Consider the following 13179-nt stretch of genomic DNA (forward strand, 5'->3'; position numbering starts at 1 on the left):
AAAGGAATAGTAGTGACCATATCTCGTGCAGAATTAGATCAAGCTCATTTATTTGTGTTGGAAAACAATCTTGAGATTCAACCATATATAACGTAAGTTATAAATTTAGTAAACATAAAACAAGGTTACAAACAAAGGTAACCTAAAAATAAACAAGGTTACAATCAATGAGTAACAAGGTTAAAAATAAACATAAATGGATTACAATCAATGAGCACATGGAGGCTCATTTTTACGTATAATTGAAATTTTAATGTTGTACTTTGTATTTGCAATGAGCACATGGAGTTACTACAATCAATGATTCCAAACAAGGTTAAAAATAAACATAAATGGATTATTTATGAGCATCCTAAAACATTTAGTCGATGGATGAAAAATACTATGCTAGTCGATGTGGAACAAGTTGCTATATTGCATATGATTGGAGGCTCAGCAATGATATTCGGACTAAGGTATCCCTTCAACTAATTCTTTAGAATGATATGAAATTTAGAATGGTTATGAGTAATGCTCTGTGATCAATTGCATATTTTCATAGTAAATTGAATGTTTACAGGTTTGGGTAGTTCTATTTATAGGGGAAACTCTACCGAAATTTTTCAAAATTATTTAACACTTAAGAAAATTTTGCAGATGCATTTGGGAGTCCCTATTTCCAAATCAGCGTGTCTTTTACAAGTTTTTTTGACACTGAGCGTCTTAGCATTAATAATGCTAACGACGTAGAACGATCAACCATTGACTTGACAAATTGGTTGATGACCATGAATAGAGTAGGTCAACTATACTTTATACCTTGGAACATACGGTAAGAAGTACTATAAACTTTTCTTATTTGATTATTCATATATTAAAAATTTAATTATTTTATTTAACACGCTTATTATTTTAGGGAACATTGGATGTTGGTGATTGCTATGCCAAAAGGAAAAATCGTGTTCTTGGATCCACTGAAAGCACACAAACGTCCTGAAGAAATTGATTCAATGATAATGAGGTAAGTTTTAAAATTTTTAAAATATTTCTTAATACGCAACAACTATTAAATGTTACTACATTTTAATAACTTTTTTTATTTTTCTTTTTAAATAGTGCATATTATAAGGTTTCTTCCAATGAATTACTCGACAATCCTACAAAGATATTCAATGTTGCATGTCCAAAACAACCACAAAGTCATGAATGTGGTTTTTATGTGTTGAAGTACATTAGAGATCTTGTACGGGCATCAAATGAAATAGAATCCTTAAAAGAAAAAGTAAGTTTATTTTTTATAACTTATTTTGGTATCGATAATCTATAAAATAATCAATGTTGTTATTTACTAATTTTACAGTTTATTGGGAAGAAGCAATATTGTGAGATTGCAGACCTCTTACCAATCGAACACGAATGGTTAGGTCGATTGATGACATACATTTATCAGTAAGCCTATTTTGTTTATGAGTTCATTTAGTTCTAAGTTTAGTTTTATGTAAATGTATTAATGTTAATTGTTGACCCTCGTTTTGGTCAACTGACACGGAGTCAAATGCTTGATGTGATAGAAAGTATTGAAATAGATCTAATGGAAAGAACAGTAAATGACACAACAAATTATAGTGGTTCGGCCCCACGAATTGGTAATGACCTACGTCCACTTAAGCTATTATTGATATTGATTCTCAAAGGAGTGATCAAAGAACTAGGGTTCTTCGAGTTTCACAAGCCTTAGATGGATGAATAATATAATCGAAAGGTAATAGCTATAATTCTCTTGTAAAGCATAAACTCAAATTAGCCAAAAATCCCTTCCTTGAGCTATTTCTCTCTATTTATAGGCTCAAGGAGGATTACATGGATTTGTTACAGATATTCTTTCCTAATTAATCAGATAATCAGGAATCATGGGAGATAATCTCGAATATGATTACAATTGTACAAGATCTTCTCAAAATATACGGAGTATACGACCAATCTGGTCGTATATAAAATCCAAATGTTATGTCAGGGGAATCCCCCTGATCGATGGTCGAACAGAACCTCCACCAAGTGTCAACCACGTGTTAAAAATGTCTGCCACGTCATCCACGCCTGCTCTTCGGATAACATTTGCCCCCCAAGTTTATTTATTGCGACCAGCAATAAGTAAACTTAGGAAAATAACCTTTCATATGCCCCACGAAATCTGTCAGAGTCCCTCGTGCGTTCTCAGAAACTGTGAACCAACTACGTCCAATCGCACCTTTTCGGCTTCCAAGAAACCATTTTGACGGCTGTTACACTCCCCCATACCTCGAAAAAGGTAATTCATGATTACCCCTTTTTGGCACACCTCGGTTTCTATAAGTAACCCCCACCTTCTTCTTTCAACCTTTTATTCGCTATCTTTTTGCTAAGAGCTTTCAAGAACTATATTCCAGAGCCCAGAACTTCAAAGTTTTCAGACGCTCTTCCGAGGATCTTTCGCCTGCAAACCCAAAGCTTCTATTTTTCAGGATCTCCAATCTTCGTTCAAGTAAATCTTCTTTGACGTTTGACCTTTTGAGATGCCATGTATGATGTTTCTGTGCTCTGAAACTTTTTGCGTTCTTGAGTAGAAATTTGTGAGGATTTTGTATATTCCATTTGATGCTTGATAGGGTAGTGTACTTATGCTCTATATAAGTTAGGAATCAGTTTGATAGTCAGGATCATAGGTTTAGGGCGTAAAATCGACGTAAACAATCGATTTTTAGGCTAGTTGAAAAACTGGGTTTTTCCCACCCTTTTGGAGTTGAAAAAGCTTCTTTTTAGAAAACTTTTTATTTTCACTTTTTGATCCATTTTTCAAACTACTAGCATAAAACTTAGTGTTTCGGTTAGAATACTACTGGTCGATAGACGCGAGCAACGTTATTCCAACTTTCAACATAAGCTCCCAGGCTGTGCGTCTTATCTCCTCCTTTGTCTGTTTGCAGTTCATATGCAAGACCCGTGGGGAGGAGAAAGATCCATAGACGACGACGTCCTAGTTCCACTGCTTGAGGACAAAGAACAACCTTCGACATTGATATCGGATATTCCTTTTTCTCGCATTAACCTAAACACTTCCCCAGTTTTTACTCAAAATATGGCTCGCACCAAAACTAAGGCCTAGAAAAGAAAAACTTCCAACACTTCTCATCAGCCTACTGCTGATGCTCCCTCGACAAGTGGTTGAGATGAAAATGCCACCGATCCAAATGTCCAAAGGCATGCCCTCCCACGACATGCTATTCAGCCGGATGTCGAGTGGCATGTAGTCGCTGAGAGTAGGGTGACGGTCAGAATGATTGCCAACTACTTAAGAAAATACAATCTGACGGGGGTGACCCTAGTCAAACCTAACCCAGACCAAAGGGCTAATCTGCCTGGAGGTGCTTACAGCGCCTGGTCGCGGTTTCATGTTGAGGCAGGAGCCACTTTGCCTCTTCATGCATTCTTTCAGGGGGTGGCCAACTATTTTGGAGTTGCCCCCTTCTAAATTACCCCAAACGGATATAGAATTCTTGCTGCACTCTATATCCTTTATAGCCAGAAAAAATGGCCCGTGCCGTTGCCACATGAGGTCAACTACTTGTTCGACCTCAAGTCTAACCCCAACCAAGAAGGGACGGGGTTCTTCCATCTTTGTCATCAGGAAACCGAGCGCACTTTCTTGACTGACACGACCCATATCTCGAATGTGGGGAGGTACTACCAGGAGTACTTCTTTACGCCTGACCTGGTCGCAAACAACTTGGCTTTCGCACGAGGAGGTAAAACTTTCACATCGCTGGCTGGCTTTTTTACACTACAACAATTATGCCCATATATTACATTAAAATATAACATATTTTAAAAAACGCTATTGTTTCACACGACTAAAAATTTTAGGCGGTAAATTATACACTTAGGCGCCAAATGAAAGACAAAACCAAAAGAATCCCTAATAACCCTACGCCTCCTCTGTTTCTCTCTCATGCTCTATCTTTCTCTCTCAGCAACTCTCTCGTTCAATCTTTCTTTCTTTCTCTCTGTTTGGTGCAGGTGTGCAACAAGGTGATGGGGTCCACGGCTTGGGTCGTGTGACAGGGAGGCTTGACTCGTGGGTCTACGGCGTGGCTCGCTCGTGGGTGCGACGGTGCTTGCGGCAGTGGGTCTACGGCGTGGCTCGCTCGTGGGTGCGACGGTGCTTGCGGCAGTGGGTCTACGGCGTGGGTGCGGCGGTGCTTGAGCTCACGATCTCCGAGTAATATATATGTGCTCTTTTGGTGGCTGACCTTGCCATTCGTGGTGGACGCAGTCTTCGTATGAGGGTATTAATTTTTTTACAATGTTTAATTTTCATATGTTGTTTACCACATCAAATGTTTGTTCTTGAATCTAGGTATATCTTCTTTTTGAATCTTGTTATTATCTGTGGATTTCTTGAATCTGAGTATTGTATATTGAGTAAGAAAATGTTATGCTCAATATTATTTGCCAGGCCACCTGTTCCGGACTTGGGTAATGATGCTATGATGGATGATTGGGTCAAGCAGTTTGAGGAGCTTGCTGGCTCTCAGGTACTTCTCTATTTCAATCATTTGGGATTGGATTTTCTACTCTTCTCAATTATGTTGGTTTTGAATTGTGCTCTATTTTAGATATGAATATGGCAGTGCTTGATTTGGCCATTTGCTTTATACTAAATTAGGGTTCCATTTTTATTGTTTTAGTGACCAAAAAGGGTTCCTTTCCTCCAGTATTATATATATATAAAGAGTGTGATTCATTTTGACCAATTCTTTTGTTATGCTGCCCTATTAGCTGGTTTGATTACAGCAATGATGTGTTCCTTTTATGTAATATTTTCTATAAAAATAGTAGTGGAATGCCTTCCTAATAAAAATGTCGGAAGTTTTTAAGATTCAATTGTGGAAATTCTGTATTGAATTTTTGGTTGTGATGCTGCCACTGAAGCTATTTTACCCAATTACTTTGCCAAATGGTTTTTTCATATGTCAATTTCATGTATGGACCTAGACTTGAGGTTAGATAATCATAAACTGAGGCTGCTATATCTGTTAGAGTCAGCCCAATTCAGCTACATACAGACAGCCATGACCTCCTCTATTAGACTTTCTTATGACAAAAAACTTTATCCTTTAACATCCCTGAATCCCTCTTTTTGGTCTCATCTTTGGATTTGCTTGTGGGAAAAACATCAAAGTTGATCTTTTTACATTTGGACACTATATCTGAATATTAACAAGGATGAGTCATGGTAGTAATCAAACATTGAAATTTCACCAGTGACCTATCATTCTCAGCAAATGAGAAGGATTAGTGTGGCACGATCATCAATATCAGCATATTCTTTCTATATTTTTTGTTTTAGTTTTAGTTTTTATTTTATTTTGCAATTAGGAAAGGTATTAGATGTGATAGGCCTCCAAGATGCTTCACGTATAGTAGGCAACAAAAGAATTAGATGTGAGAGCGAATTGGTATTTTGTTTTGGGTAGTGGTCCTTTATCCTTGGTTGGTTATGTTTCTAAATTCCTTTCATTTGCATTTGTCAGTCTTGTGTTATTTACTTTTCTTTCTAGTGAAATTTATATATTTGGACCTTGGCTATGTAGTTGATGTTTGTCTAGGTAGATATCTATTAAATAGTCAGTCTTAAACACTAAAACAGCGACAGTCTACATCACACATCTTTGTTTTTCTAAAAAAGTTATTATTATGTTTTCTATATGTTAGTTTCCATTTCAAATTTAGTTTTCTGGCATTGTAGCCTGGTATAGAATTTGGTTGGGTTGCTCAAACTTGTGCTTATTAGTACTGTAATTGAGCATTCTACTTTGAGGTTTCTTGCTTTTACCATGTCCTGGTTGTGGTCTAAATTCTCTTATTTTGTGTGAAATTAATTCTAGCTGAGTTTATGTTCTCTTTTACAGTTTCTAAATTGTGGGCAAAGAAGAATGTCGTGGGGAAGGAACAGGTGGCACAGCTTGTAGATGACATATATAGGTTTGTCTTATATCTTGCACTATCTGATTCATAAAGTCACTGGATTCTACTCTTTTTGCTACTGTCTATTTTTTTTCCCTTAGAAAAATGCAAGTGTCTGTGGGATTGATGATCACTCTTTTCAGTCAGAAACAAAGGTTCGGTGCCTCTGTGGGATTTCATCAGAAAAGGAGTCAATGATCAAAGTATTTGTCACACACTTTGTTTTTGTTCCTCTTAATGTTGCTTATGTTTTATGTTGTGTATTTAAGTATAAGTATAAGTATTTAAGTATATTCTAGTTGTATTTCAATGCCTATACCTAGGCAGTGAAAGCTTGGTTGATTTTGGTATTATACTAGTTTGTTGTCTTTTAACAAGAAAGATTCATTAAAATTGTATGATTTTTAATAAAATTTATAAAATTAAGGACTTACAATTTTACTGTCTCAATATTTGTCAGGATTGATCCTTGTTTTGTGTGAAGACCATCATTTTTCTCACCAAATCAAGGCTAGTTGTTCGAGACACGATGTCTTCCTACTTGATGTTCATCCATCTTCTGATGTTGATCCATGTTTGTATTCTTTTCTTTAATCTGATTTCTCTAGCTTAATTGAAGTAATTTTTGTGTGTTAATTTTTATAAAGGACATCATATTATGTAGTCTTAAATAATTAATGTCAATTTTGCATCAGGATATATGGTCGTTGGAAGAAATGAAGTTTTAGGAAAAAAATTCAGTTTATTTATATTTATATTATTCGATGAAATGTCTGATTGAATTTATCTTAACCATCCACGTTTTAAGTTTACTTTTAATCTTAAATATATAATTTGATTTTGGGTTTATTTTTTATTTTGCGAAAAAGGAAATCGATATGCATTTGATTTTGGTATTTATTACTTTGTACATTTTTGTATTTAGTGTAAAATGTTATGATAGATGATTTAGGTGAATTTGTAGTTTTAGAATATATGATTATGTATGGCCTCTTTCAAATTTGTGAGAATTTTAAGGTTTTTTTTTTCTGGCTAGTTTTACTTAATCAAATTGTAATTCAATTAAGTCAAATAGTATTATATCTTCCTATGTCTACTAGGAATGAAAGAAAATACATGAGAGCTAGCTAGTTAGAGTATCTGCACAATAAAAAAAATATTTTTTTAAGTTAAGTGATATTTAGAGTATTGGGTTGGAAATAAAAATAAAAAATAATGTAAAAAATAGAGTATGATGAAAAGATAGATTGGGTCAAGAAGTTGTAACACATTAGTTTTCTTTATGTGTTTATAACATAACAAGGTATGGTAGAATACTTGAATAAAGGTTTAGAAACTCTTGAGGAAAATTTGAAGACTCTTTCAAAAAAGGTTGCTTCTAATAGATGTCTTTCCTCTTGTAGCCATTAGTCCTTTAGTTTATAATAATGGGAATCTATTAAAATGCTCACAACTTACCAAAATGAAGATGCTATAATAATGTGTTTTTCCATTCATCCTAAATACTTACCTCTTTCTCCTTCTGCTCCCCCTTGTCACTATTATTTCTCATCAATTTTATGAATTCATGAAAAACTTTAAGTGGCCATCCATATCATTTCAGCATTTTAGGTCCCTGTTTTAGTCTCAAAAAATAGAGTGGTCAGTCTCGAGTGACTTTCTCCAAACTGAAACGTGAGGAGGAGCACTTGGATAGATATAGCCTCCTATATGTCAAGACGCAAGTATGAAAAGTTTTTTTTGAAAATGTAAAAAATAAATTAACTAATTTGTGAATTGGTTAATTAATTGGGGAACGTGTAAATATTGTAATAATTATAAAACAAAAATGAAACTACTTAAACCTTGGTCAATGGTCATTTCATTCAATGGCTTCACTAAGAGTGCGCCCATAATATGGCCAAGCCAAGTGGGCGCTGATGTCTAAATCGGTTGAGGACATTTGATGTTAGTCTTGCAATATGGCCAACTTTGTCTGAATGAATTATGCATTTCGATTATAAAAATATAAAAATAATTGCTTAAAAAAGTCAGTTCAAATTTGATCAATTTAAAAAAAATAAAAATAAAGACCAACTAATACTATCCTCCCTTTTTAATAATTCATCCATTAAATATGATTATAAAAATATTAAACAAAACAAAATAAATACAATGACTTTTTTTTTTACTTCTTCTCTCACGTCTCACCCTCTGTCTCTCTCCCTCCTCCTTCCCACATTTCTGTTCTCATTTCTCTTCTCTAATTGTTCTTCATAAGAAGGTTTTGTTTGGTGGTGGCCACAGAGCATGGGCTCCCTAATTTTGTGGTGGACTCTTATTGTTCAAATGCTATCATTTTTTTGTGTAAGAAAGATTATGTTCCTTACTAATTTATTAGATAGTGTGATTCTCCCTTATACCCAGGACTGACTGGGTTTTCGGGTTTCAGATTGTTTAGCAAATGTTCAAAGCTTGTTCTTCCTCTTAAAGAAAAAAAATAATTATGTTATCTTCTTCTTCTTCTTCTTCTGAAACTGATATACTAACTATACAGTGGAGCAGGACCTTTGTGTTGCTCAGACCCTCCAATCCTTGATCTACACAGTGGAGCAGGCCATGTGAAGAAACTTGGTGGCATTTCCCACCTATGTCATCGGTTCTCCCTACTCTAAGCATGCTGCTGTTCTTATTTCTGATGTATATGGTAATTTTATCATTATTTTGTTCTTATTTAAGCTTTTTATTATATTGGGTTCTTACTAATTTGATCACTTGCCCTGGCTTAAAATTCTGTGTCACTACTGTTCTTTTGGATAAAGTTTTCATTTTGTTTGATGGGTTCTCAATTTTAGTTCCTGTAGACTAATGGGTTTGTTGGACTTTGCTTGTTTGAATTTCTTTTCTCTCCTTTTGACAATATATTCTTATTCAACTTTCTTTGAGCAAAAATGGGTTTAATAGGGAAAAAGATGCATACTTTTTTCTTTTTTGAAGAAGAAAAAGATGCATACTTAAGTTTGTGATTTGAAGACTATTCACTTACTTTGTACATAATCTTAACATTAGGTGTTTTAATTTATGCATTTATTCTTTAGTCTCTTTCTCGTTCCCTGCTTAGTATTTTTGTGATAGCTTTAATTAGTGTGATTTATATTCCATCTTCATCACCAAACTCATACTTTTTATGTTTAATATTGCAGGATATCAAGCTCCAAACTTAAGGTATAGTTATCACTGTATCGTGTGATGTACTGGATTAAATTGGTGGGATCAGAATACTTTGTTAATTTACAATATTTGATTAGAAGGAAAATTTTACGTAAAGGACCATTCAAGTTCACTATTTTTTTCTTACTAGCTCTCCATCTATCTATAATATTTGGGAACCATAAAACGATAACAATTGTTATTTAGGTACTTAGTGGCACAAACCAACCATTTGAGTTACCTCTCATGGATTCGTTAAGACTCACTATTAAGCACTTGCATGACAGTTTTTTTTTTCTTTTTTGTTTGAGAAAAATAAGTTGTGATTTGTATTAATGATGTTGTGTGCCCTCTTGAAAACTAATACAAGCTTCTGCCTATTGTAAAGGAAAGTGGCCGACAAAGTCGCAACTGCTGGATTCTTTGTGGCCGTTCCTGACTTCTTGAAGGGGGATCCTTTTGTTCGTGCAGATACTAAAAGGCCTATGAGCGTTTGGATTAAAGATCACAGCATGGTTGGTTCTAGTGTTTTGATTCATACTTGATAGTCCTTAATATTAGTAATAGATACTTAAGATTGTTTCTGGTGAGTTAGTTGAAAGTTTTCATGTTGTGGGCTCTGCAAAATTAATTCTAGATTCAGCTAGGCCAATAGTTGCGATTGTTAGCATCTTAATCTTTCCTAACTGTCAAGTTAATTTAACTTCTGGAAGCATTTGTTGTACTCTAGTATTAAAACTCTCTTAGACTTGTTCTGAAACCTTTTGCTTGTTCCAATAAGACGAGGGATTTGAATTTGCCAAAGTAGTGATTCAAGATTTGAAAAATAGAGGCTATTCTGCAATAGGTGTTGCAGGCTTTTGTTGGGGTGGTAAGTTTGTTGACATACTTCTTTGTTTTCCATTATGGTATCTAGATGACATTTTGGCAAATTCGACAATAAATTGTGAACAAATTCAATCACGAGCAGTGACTGACTTTGTTAGTTCAAACCATATATCTAGTTGTTTCTTACGCTAAGCTGATCAAGATTTGTTCTGTTCTCAGCCAAGGCTGCAATTCAACTCGCAAAGTGCGACTCTATTAAGGCTGCTGCCCTCTTACATCAATCTTACGTCACTGTGGATGACATCAAAGGTACTACATAGTGATATACATAGTGATATGATACTTTGAAACAACTACAAATTATAAGATAACTTTTAGTTCAAACTCTTGTGTATTTCACTTCACCAAAACTCCAATTTTTGCATTTTATGTTAAACTTGACTCATTCTTTCTCAACTCAAAAATATTAATCCATGATTCAAATACTTTCAGAGGTTAAGGTTCCATTGGCAGTACTTGGAGCAGAGTTTGACCATCCAGAGATCGTCAAACAATTTAAGGAGCTCTGGATTCTGACCAGTTAAGCTCTGGAATTTCAGATTTTGATATTCACTTTCAAGGCCTCATAGTTCAGAAAAGGTCTCTTTCTCTCTCTCTCTCTCTATATATATATTTATATAACTGCAGTTGTCTCAACTTATTTCTATATTCTATTCCATATTTATCATTTGTGAAATGTTCTGTTTTAACTAGTGTGAAGTGTATGGTTGTTAGGTATGCATTTGACTGGCCTTGATTGTTTTCCTTTACTTATATTCCATTTATCAATTCAAGTTTTGCATCCCTATTCTGTCATCAAAAGCTTTATTCAGTTGTTGTGTATTCATGATAGACTTCTATGATATTTCTATGGTATGTGATATCGCATTGATTGTTAGAGATCTCGCTAGTTTCTATTAATACTTTGTATTTTCTTGATTTATCTCGCATTGATTGGTTCTGTTTTTTTTTTTATATATAAAAGCCCTAGAATTACCACTTTAAGTAATTGTTGGTGTGATTCCATTATTACACTCGAATATTACAGGTGTGTAGATGTGACTGGAGCTTACAGCTTCTAAAGACGGAGCTTAACATAAGCTTGACAGCAATAGGCCTTTTGTGGACTACAACTGGCTTTATTGCAAAGAGGATTACACATGGACCTGTGGAAGAAAGGGAAACAAGAAAGGGAAACAGGTATATGACAAGTGCACAACAAAGACAAGTGCAGAAAGGATGATGAATTGAAGGATGGAGCAAGTTTCATGCATGGTTTACTTTTGTGAATCTTGTAATTTTTTGTTTTTCATTTTTGAAGTAAAAAATGTTCAAGATTATAAAACTTTATTATGTTATGCTTTCAAACTTAAGTTAGAACTAAGATCTCATGAAATAGACACATTCAGAGTTTGAATTAGTTATTGTTTAATGTAATACTTATGGTTATCAATCTATTGAGAATTATATTTTATGATTAATTTGATTTTTTTTTTATCAAAATACAATAATGAAAATCTTTTAATTAAAAAAAAAAACTTATAAGTACCATTATCACAATAAAAAACCTTAATATGTTATGATTTAGAAACATATTATGAGCGTAAAAAATCGTTATGGTTTATATAATATAACAAACTAAAAATGTTATCAAAATAATCAAATGTAATAGTTGAAAAGTGTTATGAAAAAAATACAAGATTAAAATTCAAATTTATAACCAAAAACTCTATCTAAATGTTATTATTTCAATATTATAGCACCTAAAAATGTGTTATTGAATAGTTTAAGATAACACCGAACATAACATATAAAAATTGTTATAGAAAAGACTGGACTTTTAATAACAGGGGCTATGTTAGCATTTTCAAAAGTGCTATCAATAGTCCCGGTTAGCAGTTTTTAAGTGTTATGAATACTGTTTTTTCTTGTAGTGTTACTTAGTGTTTTTCCACCACAATGTCTTAAACCTTTAATGTGTTTCAGGCCTGTGGCTGCAACCAAACCCAACTCCGGGGATGGAGTCAAGAGCGGCACTCTTAGCCAGCATGTCAAATGCTGAGCAGAGTGTCAAAAATCTAGTTACAGAGGCTAACCTTAGGTTGGTTGGCCTCTGGGACCCTCAACCAAATATGAGTGGGCCTTCGGCAGGGAGTGCTCGCGCCGAAGCAAAACCTGAGCAGCAACCCTAAGCGTCTCCTCCGCGGAGGAGACCAACTGGGGTTACGATCAGGGAACCTGCTAGCACTCATCGAGCAGAGAGGCCCTCGGCTCCCAAAGGAAAAGGAAAGCAGAAGGCCGCCGAGCCTGCCGAACTCTCTGACGACTCGTCGGATGACAACGGTATAGTAATTTCGCTTTTAAGCAATTTGCCAATTCCCTGTCATGTGTTTGACGGGGATGGCAACTTTAAGAATGCTCCAATCTTAAATTCATATTTCTTCCAGGCAGTAAGTAGTTCAGTAAATAATGTAACGACCAATAGTTGTAGCGCGGGCACTTTACTTGTAATCTCTTCACTTTCATTTTTTGGCCCTGTGTGACCATCTTGTCTTACTGCCCGCGTTGTTTCCTTTTGTGCAGATATGGACTCTGAGGACGTTTTCGAGCATTACAGGGCTGCTGCCGCCTCTTCTGGCCAGAATAAGAACAGCAAGAGGGCTCGAGGGGAGAGTAGTAAAACTGCCTCAAAGAAGCCCCGAACTGACGACCCTCCGGATACCGCCCCTTCAAAGGAGAACTCACCACCTCCATCGCCACTCGAGAAGTCAGCCTCAACTCCTTCGGTCGATCAAACTTCCAATCCTGCAACATCCGTCAACCAGCAGCCTTCTCCTAAGGCTCCTAGCAGCCAAACCATGCGTACTCAGCCTGAAGGCTCCTTGCCCAGTATCGTGGTCAGCTCTGCCAGGGAGAGAATATACAAGCTCTCCAAGCATAAACGCAGTCAGGCAGCTATTACTGAAACTACCTCTATGGAGACTGATCAAGTTATCAATAGAGGGTTGAACGAGATAGTTAGCGTAAGTCAACTCCTGATGATGTAACATTTATTTTCGATTCCCTGCCTTTACTTTATCTTTTTCTATCTGACTTCAGGGACTACTGACCATAACCGCTGGCTGGCACCGTGCTGGGGCG

The 13179-nt window shown here is 35.4% G+C and overlaps 1 pseudogene; it reads left to right on the forward strand.

Annotated features, from left to right (window-relative positions):
* Nucleotides 1–4352: 4352 nt before the first annotated feature.
* LOC133823562 (endo-1,3;1,4-beta-D-glucanase-like) lies at nucleotides 4353–11982 on the forward strand (annotated as a pseudogene).
* Nucleotides 11983–13179: the final 1197 nt, after the last annotated feature.

The sequence above is a fragment of the Humulus lupulus genome, chromosome 1 (genome assembly GCF_963169125.1).
Source record: "Humulus lupulus chromosome 1, drHumLupu1.1, whole genome shotgun sequence".
Taxonomy (NCBI): domain Eukaryota; kingdom Viridiplantae; phylum Streptophyta; class Magnoliopsida; order Rosales; family Cannabaceae; genus Humulus; species Humulus lupulus.